Consider the following 18254-nt stretch of genomic DNA (forward strand, 5'->3'; position numbering starts at 1 on the left):
TGCTATTAGTTTACATTTGATCAATATGTGTCCTATGTTGGAGAATACGATGAGATTATATCCAGTTCAAAATGCTTTCATTAATTTAGACTTGACCAAACAACTTGGTATGCTAATGATGTTGTTACTCAAATTAAGTATGCACATAGTGAATGATACCTTTGTTTAGGTTATGGTTTTTGTCTGAGAGGTCTGCAATATATTTAAGGAAATATTCCTGCCCCGTTTTTATGTGGTGTTGTTAGTTTAGGGCTTGTTTAATTTAGACTAAGGATGTGAATAGGGGGTATCATAGGATATTATGCACTGAGTTTACTGAGAATATTTTGGTTCCAAACCTTATATGGATCCTACTGCTTGCTTGAAGGATTAAACTTTGTCATGTTTAAATGTAACAACAGTAACCCTCAAACCCTCTTTGCTAAGTAATCTGTTTTTCTATTGAAATCCATCCGTGCTATCTAATGCCTAAGTATAAAATTATGTTGTGACAGATTCATATTTTAAATAATTGCCTTGTTAAGTTAATAGTATGTCTTACCTTAGTCAGTTGGATTTGCCTTTTTTAACATGACCTCGTGCTTGTCTCATTATTGCTTATGCCTATGTCCATGATGTTTGTTTTGTCAAACTGCCTCTCTGTGTTGTATGAGGGTCTCAGTCTATGTTGTGTGTCATGAGGTATTAAGGTCCCTATATCTATCTGCCTAATCCATATCTGTGAAGTGGTCATATCCTACCTAATATTCTGTTTGACTATTTTGTTTTCCCTGTATATGGCCCTGTCTCACTGAGTGTCAAGCATGTATATATGTGGTATTTTGCCTAAGTCATCATGCAGTATCCCCTTTCCCTTCTTCCACTCTAAACTAGAGTATCTTGTTTTCTAAACTCATAAATTCAATGTGATCATGTCTGAACCTGCTTACTTCCTCACTTAAAAGTGTTCCATGAATTAGTTAAATGCATGTCCTTATGGGATACCTATTTGAATCTACAAGAGTTATGATGTTGTTATGCTTCACTACAAGAAACTACATCTTACTTAGCCTCATAAATGATTACCTTAGAATTGAGAAAGGTCAAGCATGATTGAAGGGTTTGATGCCCTGTCTGTTTATGCCTATGTTGAACTGCCCCTCTTATGTGTTTGTAGCATTGTGTATCTACTTCTATAAGTGTTTGCAAGGCCAAGAACTGAGTGTAAACATGGGATTAGGTATAGTTTGAATTCTAATGTATGAACCTAAGTTGAAAGAGGCTGTCACTTAGGGTATGGATAACTATAAGTGTGACTTACCTAGCACCAATAGAAAGAATGATGAAAGCTTGGAGTCTAGCTCGGTCAAATCCTTCTATTCTAGGTTATTGGGGTTCCCTCATAGGATTTCATGTCCTATGGGACCCTATGAGTGTCTACAAAATAAGCAAAGGCCTGCGTATATCATGTATATTGTTTGGTGTTCATCTTGTGTATCACTCTTTTTCCTATAATACTGTTTGTTTGAGCGTAAATGTACATCAAAATGTGAACTTAAACATGTCTTCTTGCTATTTTTTTTTCCTTTTCCTTTATATAGTTAATTATCTTCATAAATATAGCTTGATACACAAGATGTATTCAGTTCATATATATGCAAATACATGGGGGCTGATACACTAGTATACAAGGGTATCTCACTTGTATGAACCTTATAAATATTGGTTGCTGTAAGTTTTTGTTTGGTTTTTGGGCCTGATTTCTCTTCACATGGTTGTTGGGCTCTTCTCTTTATATTTCCAATTGGACTCATATAGTCTCAAATTGCTTATTATGTTCTGGGCTTGGTTTGCACTTGTCACGACATAATCGGAGGGCCATGACGGGTACCTGGAGCTAACCTACCGAGCACCACCTAACATGCTTCTTATAATCGCAACTCGATCAACCACATGGCTAACTCACAGTTATCATAATCTGTAAGGGCATGAATTCTCAAATAATAGCTCATCTATAAGGTTATCATAAACTGTGCCCATATATATATAAACAAGCCAACAAGCCTACAAAGATGATATACAAAATACGAACCGGTAAGGTTGTGAGACTTCTAACTGTACACATTTGTCTACGAGCCTCTAAATAAAGTACAAGAAATCATAAGGACGGAACAAGACCCCGTTGTGCCAAAATATATACACAAAAGGGTAATACCAATAGATTGCAGCTCCGAAGTAAATGGAGCGCTCCTGAGACTCCGCTGATGAATCACCTAGGGGTCTGATCCGTCTCTCTGCCTACCTGCGGGCATGAACAAAAGGACGTCAGTACGAATAATGTACTAAGTATATAAGGCATGAATAACTACATAATAACGATATAAAGGTGCGTGAGATAAAAGAAATAACCTGTACATCTGATAGCCTCTTAAGACGAATATCATGCATGCTTAGCTTTTCCTTTCAAAACATATATATATATATATATATAGTATACTGCCCGACCATATATGTACGGTGTTATCATCATATATATAGTATACTGCCCGGCCATATAGGCGCAGTGTTATCATCATATCATCATCATTGTATATATTGCTGCGGAACGTGCAGCCCAATCCATATATCATATCATCATTATATATATTGCTGCGGAACGCGCAGCCCGATCCATATATCCCCCGTCCGGGATGATATCACAAGCTGCCTACTGCAGTGATGTGTACATTTATGTGTCTACCCGGCCGGCTATAGCACGGCACGATATGAGAAAATACATGCATATATATAAAGCATGCATGAGAGCCCAAATGAAACGTTACTACTCTATCGGAGTGACGTAAGGTCGCTAAATCTCCGATTTCTATTATGGAATCATCATCATCGCTATATCTCACCTTGGAAGAATAACTATTATATGATGAGATCAACAACAACGATTACAATCAATAATCATGGAACAAGGTCAATATTATCATGAGAACATTACGAAATATAACTTTGATATCTTTGGAATTGAAATCATCATCATCGTCATCATGAAGAACTTTTATCAACAATACCATAAGAATCTTGAAAATCATGTGTTTCTAACATCTCTAGGAAGTAGGACATTATGGATATCAAGTACGGGTTCACAATAAGAAGATAATGCCTTTAGAAAGAAAGGGTTAGCCTTAAAATGCCTTTACGTCTTCTTAACTACTAGACGTTTTCCTCCAAAGCCCGCAAAATCTACATTCAAGAGGATTCATACTAAAGGTTAAGTCTTGAAAACACCCATAAGTTCAAACTAGAGCAATTAAGGAGCTAACAAAAATGGGGCAACACTTGCCCTATTTTATCGACTTCCACCATATTACAAAACAGCCCCCAAACAACAATAACAACATCCATAATATCATAATCAAGAAGTTATATTCAATTTAATCTCAAATTTACCCAAAAATCCCTTTTTAAGTTCATCTCATAGTCATCTTCTTCATTTCAACCCTTTATGACTTCTCTACTTTCATTCTTTTCCTTTCCAAGAGTTACTAAACCTTTACATCAACTCAATCACGTAAATAATAGGAAGAATATACCTTATAATGGAAGAACTTTGCCTTGCTCAACTCTTTCCATGATTAAGTTCATCACCACCTTGAAGAGAAAAAGAACAATAACCTTCCATGGATTCTCTTGGGATTTTGATGTTGATCTTCTCTCTTGATGATGTAGAAAGGTTTGGAATGGTATCGAACCTTCAAGAACTCTCTAGAAGTAAGGGGAAATAAGTGTGGGAGGTTGGTATGAAAATGAGATCTTTTGGGATTTAAAAAGGTGATAAAATCGCTCCCCCGCACAGATTTGCGGTGGAGATGCGGCTCAGCTTATTGGATATGCGGCTGCATGTCACGACCCAATTCCGGGTCGCACGGCCACCTACCCTTCCTACCTGGGTAGGCGAACCCTCTATTCAATTAACAAGGACGAGTCATTTAAACAAAGAGATACTTAGAAATAACAGTGGAACATCATAAAATATTTAATAAACTCAAGATTCGATAAGATTACAACCATTAAATGATTATAGACTCGATTTGACTTCCCGTGACCTGGTCTAGACTAGCACAAGAGCGACTAAGGATTTCAGATTACCACTACGTTCGAAGACTCAACCTCTGTTCCGGAATGAAGTGGGAGGAGGCCTTCCAAATAGGCACCGCACATATCCGCTTCGTATCACAATCAACCACCTGAAACAATCTACACCCAAAAAGAGTGCAGCAAGTGCAATATCAGTACAATCCATGCGTACTGAGTAAGTATCATAGGCCGACAATGGTTATTAACACATATTGGTAAAAGAATTCACAAACAACCATGATAATCACTAAATCAAGTCATACGTTTATCTACCGCACATCATAACATCAATACCCTTAAATCACAACTGCTCTCTAATAACTACAAGTCAAATAGCACTAGTGCAATTTCCCAGTACACAAATCATTAGATCGTTCATTTTAGTCCAGGAGTCAACTCATCGTTATAACGGCTTTTACCCTACATCACTTAGAAACCAATCAAATAACTGATTTTATGGAGGGTTCTCCGGGATAATTCCAAAAGTACAAATCAACAAGTATAAATCAAATGTAATCGGATCCAGATACACGTCATCGCCTAAGTAAAGCATCTAATCCCCAAACATGCCAAGTCTGAATACATCAAGTCCGAATCCAAAATCGCAAGTACAACACCAAGCATCTAAATCACAAACCATAGTGCAATACAATGCAATAATGTATGGATGCAATGCAATGCCATGCAAATGCGGTGTACACATGTACTTTAGACGAAAATATTGACGTCTCGATAGCACAACCCAGCGTGACTCGTGAAGTCTAAGTGCCACCCATCCCGGATCTTTGCCCAACGTACGAAAGGACCCCGTATCTTTGCCCACGGGGTTTTCACCGCACCACCCCGGGGGAGCCGGCGAGTCCATGCACTAACAGTGATTCCAGAACTAACATCGGATATCGGCCATGCAACAACGATTTCGGAATTGATCATCGGACATCGGCCATCTCATGTCACTCAAGTAAACGAGTTTTATCAGGTATCAATTGCACTCAATCAACGATTCCGGGATGAACATCGGACATCGGCCGTCTCACGTCACTCAAGTAAAACTGAGCCCAGCTCATCAAGTGCTTCATCAATATCTCAACAGTGTATCATGAAATGAGAGTCCGTGCAATGCATATATCGACATCAACAATCATACTCAATATCACAAGTACCAACGATGGGTACGCCAACAATGTACACGATTCACAAATACCAACAGTGGGTATGCCAATAATATAACCGAATCACAAGTACCAACAACGGGTACACTAACAATATGCATGAATACAGTTACCAACAGTGGGCATGTCAACTATATCATAATCAAGAGGATAAAAAAGAATCTAGTATCTACCAACGACTCATGGCATCAAGCTGGCACAATAGAACAATCAAATCACATATAATTAGGCAACTAGCCCCAACCACACAACAGGTTAAGCAAGTCGATACACATTTTACCACTTCCCCTAACTCAGCCTAATAGCTTAGAACAAGTAATTTCACCACCTGCTCACAATCACTCCTCATACTTAGTCTAGAAATTAGTCATAATCTTTGGTACTTTTTATCCTTCCATTTATCGACTAGGTTCGCTATTAATGGGATAACACAATTTACCACATATTACGAAATTTCCTATCGTAAGGCATAGATAAATTACGTACCATCCACTACCCCCAAGTCACATAAAATCCACCAATATTCAAGAAACCAAACCAAACAACCTAACGAGTCTACAGGCCACAAGCCCGAACACACAAATCACACAACAATACCATCCTAAGGTTCCATCCCAAATCTCCAATTCCTATACATACATTCTCCGTTCCTTCTAATACACGAATATATGAAACTAACTGGAGTCTACTGAAAGGGAAGCCATACCCTACCTCATGGCCGAGCGGGTGCCACAAACACCATAGATTCTTTCAATTAATCACCACATCGCAATCCGCACTAAATATTTTGGAGAAAACCATGAGACCCACGAATAGATCTACCATAGATAACCTTTGTAAGGGCTTTCAGAGTAAGGGAGGGTTAGGATCTTACCCACTTCTAGATTCTATCTACAACCACACTAGGTGATTTGCCCACTTTTAAGCTTATATTGGGAAAACCCCATTCCCAAGACCCATGAAAGAACTAATTTTTAAGGTGTAGGAATGTGGGGATCTAGGTTATTAACTTTATTTTAGATGAAGGACATGGGTGATTGCCCAAAGGGAATCATGTGAAAATGTTGCTAACCTATCATTTCTCCCACTCTAGCTACTTGAAACACCCATTTGATGATTCTCTAGGTGACTATGGTTAGGTGTAATTTACTAAGTGGAAGGAGAGTTGGAGGTTGTTAGAAAGATTTATCAAGACTAAGAATCTCATTTTTAGGCTTTCCCGCCGAATTGGGCAGCTAGAATTTAGGGTTATGAAAAATGGGATAATTCTCGAAATGATTCCTTAAATAGGAAATTTTACTATATGACACCGCCCCAGCGGTAAGTTCACCACTTCAGCGATGCCGCTAGGGCGGTTGAGTGGCCGCTATGGCAGCTCACTGGCATTTGCTATTACCGCTATGGCGGTGACAAAGCCGCTACATCGTAACCGCTGTAGCGACAACACTACCGCTATGGCGGCTCAGCTGGGCCTGGTGGCCCATATTTCCATCCCTTACGTGATGTGCACAATAATTTTAGTTAAATTAAATTATTTCCAGAACATAACTAGATGGAGACATTGTTAAGGAGCCAAAGTTGTCGTCTTCCTTCAAAATTTATTGTAACGACGAAACGGGTAGTTACATCAGATACCAATTGAACAACTGTTTGTCCCCGAACGACAAGGGAACGAACCAGCGCTAACTGGTGACGCATTTAGTAGCCAAGACTTAATAGTACCATCTTACCCTCGTATCTCAAATCCAACAGGAAGGAATAGGGCGAATAACGTAGTCGAGGAACCTTTTGTGACTTAACTCTCTTAGACATAACTCAATGAAATCACCTGATTACAATGGCATTCTTGTTTCACGTACCCCCTCTGTTCTGGTGATCGTCACCGATTTTCATAACTCGTATTACAATCGGAGCAAGTTCGGAGTCAGTTGGATCATAAAAGCTTCACAAGGTATCAAGGCAAGAAGGACTCAAAGGCAAGGAGTGATTTGTAAGAGGTCCACCACAAGATGTAAGGCTCGAATATACCCCAACGTATCAAGAACTCCACAGACAAAATTGGAAAGTGCTATAGCGACTGTTTGACTGTTGGGACAGTACCGCCACAGTGCCAACTCTGGAAGCTGTGACGGTCACCCAAAAACAAAAAAATCCAAGATACTGCCATAACGGTCCCTTTACTGCTATGGCGTCGCCGCCGTAGCTGCTGCGTTGCCGCCATAACGGTCCCACTGGTAGAATATTAAGGGACAATAGTCCCTTTTTGTTCACTCCCCACTCCCATAACCCATTCAAAAAACCTCTCCACATCCCTCAAAACTCTTACCCCCATTTCACTTCTAATCCAATTAAAACTCTACCAACACCCTACTTTCCCTACTTAACACTAACCAACCTCCCTAAACACCCACTTTCTCTTACCCACAAGAAGAAGAAGAAGGGGAACAACCAAGGCAAAAGAATTCACATCCATTTACTACTTCGCTACAAAATCAGGTAAAATTTCATCTCTCCTTTTACTCTGTAGTTAGCAATAACACTGCATTTAGAACAACAACCTAAGGGTTGGAATTTTAGTAGTACAAAGTTGGGGTTTTTGAATTTTGGGTAAACATACAAATAGGAAATTTTTTTGAAGTAATCTGCACTAGTTAGTCATTAGGATAGCCTTCTCTTTGAACACAGCGTGATTATAACACAAATTTGAGCCGCAAAACTTGAACATAGTAAAGAAAATTCTTGTAATAGATTCTGGAGTTCTTCTCAAAATTTGGGCTAGTTTGTTGTTAGAATGGCACCCCAATGTGTTTTAAACTTCATGCACACTGATTTTCTGCCTAATCTGCGCTTCAAAACAAATTTTTGACCCAAAAATTGGGGTTTGAAATCTGGAATTTTGGCATTTTTGTCGAGGAATGTGATACCGCTAAAACGGTTGACTGATCGCTACAGCGGTGCCGCTGTGGCGCTCAGTTGACCGCTATGGCGATCATCAGGAATCTATTGTAACTGCTGTGGTGGTATGTCTTCCGCCATTGCGGTACCGTCATGGCAGTCTGCAAACCGCTGCAGCGGTACTTGCAGATTCTGCAATTGTGCGTTGATTCTTGCTAGAATGACGTGCAATTGATAAGGCACAAGAATTGACACGCTTCAAAATTATTTTGCAGGCACTATGGCTAACAATCAAGAACAAGTACCTCAGGTTCAAGGAGTGGTACCCCAAAATGAAGAGGTGCCCATTTATGACAAACTCCCCATTTGACAAACCAAACGGCTACGTTTGAGCCAGAGGTCCATTCCCCTACTATTGGAGCGGGGATTTGACATGACGAATGTGGAAAGGCGGGCTCCGGATTTCTGAAACAGGTTGGTAGCGACTAAGTAGACTAGCTTGGTTTGAAACCCGAGTGATTACAATGAGTTTTGGCTAAGGGAATTTTATGCCATGCTGCCTTCGATTGACTGGGATGCCCCCAGCCCGGTGATCATATTGAGAGGCACTCCAGTGAAAGTGGGATCAAGGGCTATCAATTGGGTTTACCGGCTGGATGATCACCTAGAAGAGCCCTATCAAGAGAAGGCAGCGGAGAAGGATCTTATGTGGTTGGCCACCCAGTTGGTACAGGCGGATGATAGAGCGAAGACTCCCTGGGCTCATAGTAGGGGAGCAATATATAGTGATCGTTTTACTGCTGAGGCCAAGAAATGGCTGCACATTGTTAGCCGTCGGGTCTGCCCTTCATCAAACACCCATGATGTGTCCTATGCCCGTGCCATTGTTATTTCTTGCGTCCTTGCCGACATACCCGTAATATGGGGGCGCAAGTCATTGCGGATAAGGGTGGGGGAAGCTTGATGTTCCTGTTACACCCCTCGCTTTTGTAGTAGTAGAACCTATGGTTTCCTAGCCTGGTATGCCTTCGGAACAAAGACCCGAGCCCTAGTTTGGAGGTAGAAAGTGTCCTATCCCATGTACAAGGGTACCAGTAGATATTCCTGGCGATTTATAGAGTTAGAAGTTGAACGAATCGAATCGACGCGATCTAAACTGAATCAGAAAAATCTGCAGACACCAGTCATCGTCGATGGGTCATCGACATAGTCGACAGACCGTCGATATGGGGAGTCAACAGGGTCTCACAGCCTTGCATCTTCAGGCGCAGGTCGACGGAGCAAGTCGACGGACCGTCAACACATCGACGGGTCATCGACCTACTCGTCGAACTGGACCGCTGTAGCTTTTTGGCTTCCAAGTATAAATATAGGAGCCACGGCCTTATTTCTCATTTTCCTCCATTCCAAATCAGAAAAATCCTAATATATTCTCTCCCAATATTTTCCATCATATTAGTGAAGATTTGACAAGACCCGGACCCCGTAAACCCGAGCCTGTGGAGAAGAAGGTTGCTTCTAGGTTTTCTTCAAGGTTGTGAAGCTTAGGGAGTTGAAGTTGAAGTGATTCTTGGGATTTTTGACCTCTCAACGTATGTAAATAATTTCTACCCTTGTATTTGAGTTTATTATCAAAAGTTTTAGTGATTTAAGTAAAAAGAAGGTATTTGTGGGAGTGGTAAGTTGATGAAGGACAAGATAGTGACTTGGGGTTAGTTTAAGAGATGATTGGAAATGGATTGAAGTATAGTTTGATATATATATATATATATGTGTGTGTGTGTGTGTGTGTGTGTGTGTTGTCATCGTGTTGTGGGTATTGTGGTTGATGTTGGATCGAATGAGAAGTTGAAGAGTTGTTAAGCTTATAAGAAAAATAGTGCCCATAAATTGTCAAGCTTTATTCGTGTTAAAATGATTAGTAAGCGAGGTAAATAGCCTAATTAAGCCCTATGTTATCTTAATTGTAGACTTGCAAGTTCGAGAGGAAGAAGTTGGACGATTGAGTATACTTCAAGGTATGCTAAGGCCATTCTTTCCTTCTTTTGGCATGATCCTATGGTATGATCCAGCAACCGAGTAAGCGTGCTTCCATATTACTCTACTCTTAGAAGCATTAGAAGTACTTCAGTCTTTGTTGTTCATGTACCCCGTTTATGAGTGATCCTTCTGTTCATGGGTCCAGTCTTATGTAGCCAGTTCTATGCATACAGTTGATTCATGCATTACATTTATTATATATATATATATATATGTGTGTGTGTGTGTGTATATGTATATAGATATATATATATATGTGTGTGTGTATATATATATATATATGTGTGTGTATACATATATATATATGTGTATATACATATATATATATGTGTATATACATATATATATGTGTATATACATATATATATATATATATATATATATGTGTGTGGGTATGAGAAGGGAGATAGGCGTTATATACGCATTACCACCGAGCGGTGGTGTACATTGATGATGATATTGAGTATGGCCGCAGAGGAGCCGATATGATATGATGAGATGCCATAGAGGCTTTACCGGCGTTATACACGCACATATATCAGGCGTTATATACGCACATACACATATATAGATGTATGACCCTCATTGATAGGCGTGAGCATGCATACTATGTGCCCACGGGGCATTGTCGGTTATACAAATTTATGCGATACGGGCGGATACTAGTTCACACAAGTACATACGCAGTTAGTCATTTCGGTTTATGAGTTCAGTTCTTATCCATGATTCTTATGTATATATGTTGTTCTTATGCCTTACATACTCGGTACATTATCCGTACTGACTCCCCGTTGCTCGAGAGGCTGCGTTCATGCCCGTAGGTACAGGTAGACAGACAGGTGGTCCAGCTCAGTAGGACCTCTAGATCTGCGCGGTGGGCGCTCCATTTGATCCGGAGTCGGCCGGTTTTGGTATGCCACCTTTGGAGATGTGTATGCATATGGGTATGACGGGTCCCTGTCCCGTCCTTTCTCGACTTTCATTCTAGTAAGGTCCGCGAACGGTTGTATGTAGTCGTCGGATGATGTAGCCTTGTCGGCTTCATTCTTTTGTGTACGATATGCAGCGACCTGGGCGGCTTGCCGTTCTTCCGCATGTTGTGTATATATGCAGATTGTACAGAGTTTTGATGTTTCCCTTTTATGAGATCAGTTTATGCCATTTATGGGCCCTTGATGTTCAGTATGTTTCAGATACGTGTTTAGGGGTGTTTGGTCGCTAGAGGTCAGACACTCGTCACGACTCATCGGTTTGGGTCGTGACAGTTCCCTTCTCTGATCACCTTCTTATGCCAGAGGACTAAGGTTACAGAGGAGGATGATGATGATTGGCTCCAGTCTGATGCCCCTTTCTATCCGTTGAAGGCGAAGGGTTATGGGACCGAGATTGTCAGTCGAAAAAAGAGAAAGGTGGACAATGCAGGTGAAGGGGGAAGCGGAGCTGAGGCTGACTCTGGGGTTGGGGATGATGTTGACACTGGGGTTCCTCGTATCCAGGGTCCCTTTGAGCGCATAGATTCACACTTTGATGAGATAGTGGCTATGTTCTGGACGATGTCCATGCCTTCTGGCGGTTCCAGTTCATCAAGTGCTGCTGCTAGCTACCCTACCCAATAGGAGATGAAGGGGTATTTTGACACCCAAACGCAGATGGGGGAGTCGCTCACCAGTCTCCAGACTGCCTACACTACCCTGGCTACCAACCACAGCAAGCTTCGCAATGACTTTCATAAGGAGAGGATGAAGAACAAGTCGCGCAACAAGCTTAACATCATATCTTGGAGGGTTACTTAGAGTATGTAGGGTAACATGTACCCCAATGTGCCACTGCCAGTGGGAGATGATAATGACTACGAGTAGTACTCCTTTGAGAGTGGCCCCCGAGAGGATAACGATTAGGGCGGGTTTGATGATGTTGGTAGTGGCGACTCGGATGACGACAGTGAGACTAGCATGCGGACCGCCTAGAGATCCCTCCCCCCCCCCCCCCTTCCCTTTATTATGCTTGGTTGCCCTTGTAGGGCCTTTATGTCTGGACAATCTTTTTATTTGGTTTGCCTTATCGGCTTTGATGTTTGAAACAATTTCTGTTAGTTTTCTTTTTGGTTTGGATTTTGGTGGTTTGGTCTTATGTTTTGGACCACTTCCCTTTGGCTTTTAAATAATTTGGGTTGTAGTGTTTGTCTTGGATAATTTCTCGCCCTTACCGGGTTTATTTTGTGCGACAGCTAATGGTAGACCTTTGTTGTGTTTCTGTTTTTGGCTTAATTCAAGCTGGGAACAATAACGGAAACAGGGGAAGAATTAGGCCTCTGACCCCAGGCATGCCGCAATGGTGGTCCCGCTTCGGCGGAGCAGGGACAGCAACGACGGTCAGGAGGGGCATCAACTAACCGCTACAGCGGTGGATAAGCAGCCATAGCGGTGCCGTCACAGCGGCTTAAGGAACGCTGTGGCGGTACCACTGAACAGAAATGTTCGACATTTTTGACATACTGTACGGACGTAACAATACAGATCGGAATACAAAGTAACACCTTCTTCTGTGTAGATACCAATTGGGACTGTCTAGGTACCAATTGAATCCACCGAGATACCAATTTGACTGAAGTTGTATGATTGGAAAGAAGGAAGGAAATTTTCCTAAATGCCTTATAGCCTCCCGTGGATGGGTACGGATATCTACGCACCATTCCACGAGACTCTACTAGACATTGCTCTTGTACTTGTAAGACCGGTAACCTATGCTCTGATACCAACTTGTCACGGCCCATTTTGGGGTCGCCCGGGCACCTATCCTTCCCACTTGGGTAGGCGAACCCTCTATTCAATTAACAAATCAATTAACCAGGACGAGTCATTTAAACCAAGAGATACTTAGAAATAACAGCGGAACATCATAAAATATTTAATAAACTCAAGATTCGATAAGATTACAACCATTTAATGATTACAGACTCGATTTGACTTCCCGTGACCTGGTCTAGACTAGTACAAGAGCGACTAAGGATTTTAGATTACCACTACGTTCGAAGACTCAACCTCCGTTCCGGAATGAAGTCGGAGGAGGCCTTCTAGATAGGCACCGCACATATCCGCTTCGTATCACAATCAACCACCTGAAACAATCTACACCCAAAAAGTGGTGCGTAGTGCAATATCGGACAATCCATGCGTACGAGTAAGTATCATAGGCCGACAATGGTTATTAACACATATTGGTAAAAGAATTCACAAACAACCATGATAATCACTAAATCAAGTCATACGTTTATCTACCGCACATCATAACATCAATACCCTTAAATCGCAACTGCTCTCTAATAACTACAAGTCAAATAGAACCAAAGGCAATTTCCCAGTACACAAATCATTATATCGTTCATTTTAGTCCAGGAGTCAACTCATCGTTATAACGGCTTTCATCCTACATCACTTAGAAACCAATCAAATAACTGATTTTACAGAGAGTTCTCTGGGATAATTCCACAAGTACAAATCAACAAGTATAAATCAAATGTAATCGGATCCAGATACACGTCATCGCCTAAGTAAAGCATCTAATCCCAAAAACATGCCAAGTCTGAATACATCAACTCCGAATCCAAAATCACAAGTACAACACCAAGCATCTAAATCACAAACCATAGTGCAATGCAATGCAATAATGTATGGATGTAATGCATGCCATGCAAATGCAGTGTACACATGTACTCCGGACGGAAATATCGACGACTCGGTAGCACAACCTAGCGTGACTCGCGAAGTCTAAGTACCACCCGTCCCGGATCTTTGCCCAACAGAGAGACGGGACCCCGGATCTTTGCCCACGGGAGGTTCTCACCGGCACCACCCTGAGGGATCCGCTGATTCCATGCACTAACAATGATTCCGGAACTAACATCGAATATCGGCCATGCAACAACGATTTCGAAATTGATCATCGGACGGCTATCTCACGTCACTTAAGTAAAAAAGTTTTATCAAGTATCAATTTCACTCAATCAACGATTCCGGGATGAACATCGAACATCGGCCATCTCACGTCACTCAAGTAAAACTGAGCCCAGCTCATCAAGTGCTTCATCAATATCTCAACAAAGGTATCATGAAATGAGAGTGCGTGCAATGCATATATCGACATCAACAATCATACTCAATATCACAAGTAACAATGATGGGTACGCCAACAATGTACACGATTCACAAATACCAACAGTGGGTATGCCAATAATATAACCGAATCACAAGTACCAACAACGGGTACGCTAAAAATATACATGAATACAATTACCAACAATGGGTATGTCAACGATATCATAATCAATAGGATAAAACAGAATCCAGTATCTACCAACGACTCATGGCATCAAGCCAGCACAGTAGAACAATCAAATCACACATAACGGGGCGACTAGCCCCAAACACACAACAGGTTAAGCAAGTCGATACATATTGTTACCACTTCCCCTAACTCAATCAAATAGCTTAGAACAAGTAATTTCACCACCTGCTCACAATCACTCCTCACACTTAGTCACAATCTTTGGTATTTTTTATTTTTCCATTTATCGACTAGGTTCGCTATTAATGGTATAACACAATTTACCACATATTACGGAATTTCCTATCGTAAGGCATAAATATTTTACGTACCATCCACTACCCCCAAGTCACATAAAATCCACCAATATTCAAGAAACCAAACCAAACAACCTAACGATTCTACAGGCCACAAGCCCGAACACACAAATCACACAACAACACCATCCTAAGGTTCCATCCCAAATCTCCAATTCCTATACAGGCATTCTCCGTTCCTTCTAATACACGAATATATGAAACTAACTGGAGTCTACCGAAAGGGAAGCCATAACCTACCTCATGGCCGAGCGGGTTCCACGAACATCCATTGATTCTTTCAATTAATCACCACATCGCAATCCGCACGAAATACTTTGGAGAAAACCATGAGACCCACGAATAGATCTACCATAGATAACCTTTGTAAGGGCTTTCGGAGTAAGGGAGGGTTGGGATCTTAGCCCACTTCTAGATTCTATCTACAACCACACTAGGTGATTTGCCCACTTTTAAGCTTATATTGGGAAAACCCATTCCCAAGACCTATGAAAGAACTCATTTTTAAGGTCTAGGAATGTAGGGATCTAGGTTATTAACTTTATTTTAGATGAAGGACATGGGAGATTGCTCAAAGGGAATCATGTGAAAATGTTGCTAACCCATCATTTCTCCCACTCTAGCTACTTGAAACACCCATTTGATAATTCTCTAGGTGAATATGGTTAGGATTAATTTACTAAGTGGAAGGAGAGTCGGAGGGTGTTAGAAAGATTTATCAAGACTAAGAATCTCATTTTTAGGCTTTCCCACCGAACTGGGCGGCTAGAATTTAGGGTTTTGAAAAATGGGACAATTCCCGAAATGATTCCTTAAATAGGGAATTTCACTGCACGATACCATGTCACGACCCAACCGGAGGGCCATGACGGGCACCCGGTGCTAATCCACCCAGGCACCTCTTATCGTACATTCGTATTCATATCTAGGTGAGCTACATGGCCTACTCATGCTTTCTATACATCAATAATACTAATCTCATAGGGCAACGACACATTTATATCATCATCAACAACAATGCCCATATCCATACACGCAAGCTGACGAGGCTAACAAAATAATATACAAAATATGAGCCGACAAGGCCAAAGGACATCTAGCTATACACAACTGTCTACGAGCCTCTAAAGAGAGTATAGAACATCATATAGACGGGACAGGACCCCGCCATGCCCATATGTATGTACACAAAAGAATAATACCAACGGTCGTAGCTCCGAATGAAACGGAGCTCCTCTAGCGATCCCCGAACAAGTAATCTGTGGATCAAGTCTGTCTCCCTGTCCACCTGCGGGCATGACACAGCGTCCACAAACAAAAAAACGTCAGTACGAATAATGTACTGAGTATGTAAAGCTTAATCAGTAACATAATGGAAGCATACGAAACAACATAAGATAGACGAGTCATGGAATGAAAGAGTCATGTATACCTCTAGCGACGTTCGTCATATTTACTTACCCTCTTTCTAATGGAAAACTTCCATTTCATACATTTATACATTTAGAATCATACCTGACCATAGAGGTTCGGTGTCTTACATACCCGACCATGATGAGGTTCGGTGTCATACATACCTCGCCCTACTAAGGCTCAGTGTTATCCGTACCCAACTGTAGTGGTGTGCGCGCGATAGACGTCATACCCGGCCATAGAAGCTCGGTGTTACATAATAGCCATACATACTTATACACATATACATACTAGTCCTTAAGTATCATCAACATCATCATCATCATCATCGTTTTCGTTACTTCTTTCCTTAAAGGATCAACTATGATATAAAGGAGGCAATAGCATCGTGAAAATATCGAGAATCATGAGCTTTAGTAATTCTAGGGATGGAGTCATTTAGAAGACATTTTTGGAACCCATGAGGAGGTAGATAGCAAAGGAATCATGCCTTAATAAAAGAAGGGTTAGCCTTACATACCTCGTCGCCTTCTTAACTACTTAACGTTCACCGCTCAAGCTTGAGAAATCTACATTTAAAAGGATTCATACCATGATTAAGTCTTAGAGACACTCTTAAATTCAAACTAGAATAGTTCATGAGCTAACGGAAATTGGGTAGCATTTCCCCTATTTCGTCTACTTCTACCAAATTCTAAAACAACTCCCAATCAACAATGATATTATCAACAATACCACAATCAAGAGACTTCATTCAAATTAAGCATCATTCAATTCCCACAACTCCTTGCAAGATCACTAATAATAATAATCTCAACACACTTCATATACACTTACATGCAATACTTCCTCAACATTATTAGACTCACCCACAACAAGGCTATACTCATAACATGCCAAGAATATCAATTCAAGTTAACATATAGCTCAAAATATCCTCAAATTCCTACTTGAACTCCATTTTCATTTTTCTTCCTTTACCCACATGGTATAACAATCAAACAACCACAACCATATGTAGAAGATGTAAAAACTTACCTTAATCTCACAAGAACAAGTCTTGAATCAACTTACTCCACCTAAGTGAAAAACCTTAACATCAACACCCAAGGAAAACATGAGCTCCACAAGCCCTAGCAAACTTCTTAGCACTTGAACCTCTTAATTCTTTTAGATTTCCTTGGGTTTTGGCTTGGATTAGTTTATGGAGTTGAAGAGAGGGTTTTTGGAGAGCTCTTGGATCTGATTTGGGAAAATAAAAGGTCCAAATGTAGTAAAATGACATATATAAAGCGTGACTTAAAAACCCGACGGGCAATCTTGTGACCACTTTGACGGACCGTCAAAATTTATACGGTCCGTCAAAGTGCACCGTCAAACTACCCAGCTTTGCATAGCCCACTGTGACCGTTATACGGTGGTCCTCCACCATTTGACGGGCTGTCAAATATTATACGGTCCCTCAAATGGTCCGTCAAAGTGCCATCTCCCGATAAGTTGCTCCTTTCGATTCGTTTGACTCCCAATCCTTATGGAACCTTCTTGGCACTTCCATAACACTTCATTAACCATGCAATAGGCCCTATAGCAGCCCCTCAAGACATTACCAAATAAATATTAGCTCAATTATAGTGAAAACCTTCCCAAACATGGCTCATATTTCACTTCCTTCAACGAACTTAGTTCGATATATTCCTATGACCTCAAAGTCTTAAAGTACTTACTTAAAGTTATCAAATACTCTCCTTAATCTCATAAGGATCTCATGTTCACTTTAGGATCATGCTAGTCTACTCATGATTCACACGACTCGAAATTTCTGAGATGCAACAACCCGCCCCAGCGGTAAGTTCACCGCTTCAGCGGTGCCGCTACGGCGGCTGAGTGGCTGCTATGGCGGCTCATTGGCATTTGCTATTACTGCTATGGCGGTGACTAGGCCGCTACAGCATAACCACTGTAGCGATAACACTACCGCTATGGCGGC

This window comes from Lycium ferocissimum, chromosome 4, assembly GCF_029784015.1.
Source record: "Lycium ferocissimum isolate CSIRO_LF1 chromosome 4, AGI_CSIRO_Lferr_CH_V1, whole genome shotgun sequence".
Lineage (NCBI taxonomy): Eukaryota > Viridiplantae > Streptophyta > Magnoliopsida > Solanales > Solanaceae > Lycium > Lycium ferocissimum.